Consider the following 5,287-nt stretch of genomic DNA (forward strand, 5'->3'; position numbering starts at 1 on the left):
CAGTAGAAAATTAACACACCTTTCAGCTATGGGAGAAGATAGATATTTGTTGTACAGATGAATATTTTATGGGAGAGCTACAAGGCAAGTAGATCCCTGCAACATTTTTGATCCGTATACATTTTCGATATGAATAGGTATTATGTGGTAAAGAATATTTCTTAACTTGCTTTTAAAATGATGACTGGATTGGAGTGCCTGGGTGGCTCAGTCAGTTAAGTGTCTGCCTTTAGCTCGGGTCCTGGGATGGAGTCCTACATAGGGCTCCTTGCTCAGCAGGGAGCCTGCTTCTCCCCCAGTCTGCTGCTCCCCCTGCTTGGGATCTCTCTCTCTTTGGCAAATAAATAAACAAAATCCTTAAAAAAAAACAGTACAATAGAAAGCCAGAGTACAATGGAAAGATATTTGAAGTGCTAAAAATACAAACTGTCAAACTAGAATTAGATATTCTGTGTAAATATCCTTCAAAATAATGATCAAATACTTTAGTATTCAACAAAGCCTTAAAACAGTTTGTTGCCTGTAGACCAGCAATACAAGAAATATTTTTCAAAATGTACTTAAGACTGAACAAAAGTAATGCCAGAACCTTGAATATGTGCAAAAGACTAAAGAGCACCAAATATATATGTAAATATATTTTTTCTCTATTTTCAATAGTTTTATTTTATTTTTTAAGATTTTATTCATTTATTTGTCAGAGAGAGAGAGAAAGCACGAGCAGGGGGAACGGGCCCGCAGAGGGAGAAGCAGGCTCCCCGCTGAACAAGGAGTCCCCCACAGGGCTCGATCCCAGGGCCCGGGATCATGACCTGAGCTGAAAGCAGACATTTAACCAACTGTGCCAACCAGGGGTCCCTCTATTTTCAACATTTTTAAAGATTATTTTAAAAACTAAAATAGTATAAATACAGTGTGGAATTTATATATATGTGTGTGTGTGTGTGTGTGTGTGTATACCAGTAAAATATACGACAAAAATAATGCAATAAAGGAGAAGAAAATGCAATAGGATTATTATAAGATTCTTAACATTTATAAATGAAGTGCTAAATTATTATTTGGAAGTAGATAGTAATATGTTAGAAATACAGCATGTAAACACCAGAGAAACTAGTAAAAATAAAACAGTGTAGTAACAAGCCAATAGAGGAGATAACATACTAAAAATATTTAAGTAATTCAAATGATGGCAGGAAAAGAGGAAAAATGTGAAAAAGAGACAGAATCAAATAGAAAATAAGAGCAACATAGTAAAATTGAACGAAATTCTGTTGAAAATTACATTAAACATAAAGTATCATGAAAACACCAATTAAAAGGCTAGATTGTCTGGCCAGATAAAAAGCAAGACCCAAATATATGCTCTCTACAAGAAATGGACTTTCAATTTAAAGACTCATATAGGCTAAACTCAAAGGGTAGAAAAGTATATTCCAAGGAAAACACTAAACACAAGAAAGGCAGAGTGGTTATACTCATATTAGACAAAGTATACTTCAGAACAAGCAATATTATTACAGAAAAACAAGGACATTTTTATGACAGAAGAATTAATTTATCACAAGTTCCTAGATAACCTTAATATGTTGCACTCAGTAAATTGCTTCAAATGCTTAAAGCAAATCCTGACAACACTGAAAAGAAAAATAGACAAATATGCAATTATGGGTGCAGATTTCAATGCTCCTCTCTCAAAAATTGTTAGGGCAAGTAGATCAGAAAAAAAGGTAAGGACATAAAAACCTGAATATCAGCACACAAAAATCTGCACACAAATGTTTAGTAGTTTATAATTGCCAAAACATGAAAGCAACCAAGATGTCCTTCAATAGGTGAATGAATAAACAAAATGTGGTTCATCCATAAATGGAATATCATTCAGTAATAAAAATACATGAGCTATCAAGCCACAAAAAGACATGGAGGATACTTTAATGCATATTGTTAAGTGACAGAAACCAATTTGGAAAGGGTCCACAGTATATGATTCCAACTGCGTGACATTCTGAAAAAGGCAAAATTATGGAGATAGTAAAGAGATCAGTGGTTGCCAGGGATTCAGGGGAAAGAAAGCAAAGTTGAAAAGGTGGAGCACAGGGGATTTTTAGGACAGTGAAACTGTTCTGTATCCGTAATGGTGGATACACGCCATTGTACATTTGTTAAAACTCATAGAATGTACAATAAAAAGAGCTAACTCTAATATAAACTGCGATTTTAGTTAATAATAATGTATTAATATTGGCTCATCAATTGTAACAAATGTACCATGCTAATGCAAGATGTCAATAATAGGGGAATCTTGGGGGTGGGTAGGGTGTATATGGGTACTCTCTATACTTCCAATTTACTATTTCTGTAAATCTAAAACTGCTCTAGAAATATCTATCAATTAAAAAAAAACCTGAACAACACTATCAACTTGACCTAATTGAAATTTGTAGAACTACTCAGCCAACAACAGCAGAAAAAATATTATCTACAATTGAACATGGAACATTAAATAACATTCAAACATATATTTTTTAAGATTTTATTTATTTATTTGACAGAGATAGAGACAGCCAGAGAGAGAGGGAACACAAGCAGGGGGAGTGGGAGAGGAAGAAGCAGGCTCATGGCAGAGGAGCCTGATGTGGGGCTCGATCCCATAACGCTAGGATCACGCCCTGAGCCGAAGGCAGACGCTTAACCACTGTGCCACCCAGGCACCCCCAAACATATTTTTTAAATAAGCAAGTTTCAAAAAATATAAGAGGATTAAAATCTTAGAGTGCAGTCACTGTTGGCAACTGAATTAATTTAACAATAAATAACAGAAAAATAACAGAAAATCCTCTTATACTTGAAATTTAAATAACATGATTATAAATAATCCATGGATCAATGAAGACCTCACAAAGGGAATTATAAAATACTTTGAACAGAGTAATAAACTGAGGACATAGTGTATAAAAATATGTGGGACCTAGCTGTATACACACTAAGACCAAGTGGGGTTTATTCCTGAGATGTAGGGCTGATTCAACATTCAAAAATCAACCAATGTAATCCACAAAGTAAAAATATATTATTATTTCAAATGGCAAAGAAAAGCATTTGACAAAATTCAAACCATTTCATGATAGAAATTCTGTTAGTTAGGAATAGAGAAAACTTCCTCCACTTGATACAGAATACTGACAAATTGTGTACAGATAAGACTGTACTTAATGGTAAAAGACTTAATGTCTTCCTAAAATAGGCAGCAAGACAAGAATGTCTGTTCTCTTCACTCTTATTCGACCTAGTGGTGGAAGCTCCAGCCATTGCAGGAAGGCAAGAAAATGAAATGAAAGGCATGCAAATTGGTAAAGAAGAAATGGAGGAAGAAAGAAAACTGCCCCTATTTGCAGGTGACATGATTGCCTATGTAGAACTTAAATCTTGTTACCTTTTTTTTGTTGTTGTTGTTGTTATCCATTTATCATTTTATTTTTATTTTTTTATTGATATATAATGTATTATTTGTTTCAGGGATACAGGTCTGTGATTCATCAGTCTTACACAACACACAGCGCTCACCACAACACATACCCTCCCCGATGTCCATCACCCAGCCACCCCAATTCCCTCCCCTCCAGCAACCTTTGGTTTGTTTCCTGAGATTAAGAGTCTCTTGTGGTTTGTCTCCCTCTCTGGTTTCGTCTTGTTTCATTTTTTTCCTCTCTTCCCCTATGATCCCCTGCCTTGTTTCTCAAATTCCACATCTCAGTGAGATCATATAATTGTCTTTCTCTGATTAACTTACTTCTCTTAGCGTAATACCCTCTAGTTCCATCCATGTCATTGCAATAACTCCCACAAAAATAAAGCTGAGAACTTAATTTCAATCACATATAAAAACACTTACTTCTTATTCCCCTATATATTGTGTTACTGATGTTGTAATTTAATCTATTCATAGTGTATCCATGAACACATTTTTATTTGTAGTTATTTATACTTTTGCCTTTTTACTTTTATACTAGAATCAAAAGTAATTTACCTTCCAGTGTTACAGTAAAAAAAAAAATATGCAAAGGGACACATTCCAAAGAACATCTTAAAAAATAAAATAAAATAAATAAAATAAAACATTATTTGCTGATGTGTAAGGGATTCCTCTGCTCTACACAAGTGTCATGAGGCTACTTATGAAATGCTAAGAGGCTTGGTTGTGTTGAATCTGTACCAGGCTAAAGCCCCAAAGGAGTTCATGTTAAGCTAAGGGTAAGTTGAGGCAGCAGGACAAATCTTCCCATGTCCCCAAGTTGTATCCCCAAGGATTACAGAAGACTGTCACACTCTCTGCACACCAGGGAATATCCTAAGGATTGGGAGTGTGTGTCTGGGGGTCATAGGGTCTGGGTATGAGTCCCAGCCTTGCCACTTAAAATTAGCTGTGCTGTGGACAAAGCCTCCAGCCTCCATTTCCTCTTGGGTAAAGCAAGCATAAAAATGGTACCTACCTCATGAGCCTGTGGTGAGGATTAGACGATGCAAGAAGAGCACTTAACACAACCCCTGTCACACAGTAAAGAGTATTTACAGTAAAAGTTACTTACAACACCTGTACAAAATGAGACACTTTTAGGTAGACAATGACAAAAATACGCAGAGGCAGAGACAAATAAATTTGCTGTTTCTTTATGTTTTCTGGTCTTATGTCAAATGGCGAGGAGATCCATGGTTTCGTGAGCAAAGCCAGAGCCCGCTATTCAGTACCAAAAGGCGATGTTAATGAACTACATACTCTTCTCCCTTTCAGCGTGTTCTTTGTTCTTTTCTTCTGAGAGCTGCCGATGACCACTGAGTTTGAGAATCTTTCATCTCAAAGAGGCTGGATCTCCTGGAGTTAAGTTGTCCACAGATGTTTCCAAACGTGAAGGGCCATGCTTGACACTAACGTGATGAGAAGCAGAAAAGAGAGAACTAGCTGCAATATGAAACAGTGATAGGGAGTCATATCTGACCAACCACCCATCACGATGGATGGATATTTCACTCAAAGAGGGCGATCTCTTCACTTTGCCAGCATCAGGGAGTTCATCATTCTGTGTTGGAAGAGGAGTCTTCCCACGGCCACACACCCTTCAGGTTGTTGTCCCCTCCTCGCTCAGTCTGAATTCACAGTGATTTGGGCCAGAGGTTTAAAGGGAGTCTGACCAGAGTTCAATGTCTGTTGGCCTGGCAACAGGGCGGCTTCATTATTACCTGCCTATGGTGTTCACCCTGAAACCTCCCTTATTACCCGGCTTCATTA

The sequence above is a fragment of the Ailuropoda melanoleuca genome, chromosome X (genome assembly GCF_002007445.2).
Source record: "Ailuropoda melanoleuca isolate Jingjing chromosome X, ASM200744v2, whole genome shotgun sequence".
Classification (NCBI taxonomy): Eukaryota; Metazoa; Chordata; class Mammalia; order Carnivora; family Ursidae; genus Ailuropoda; species Ailuropoda melanoleuca.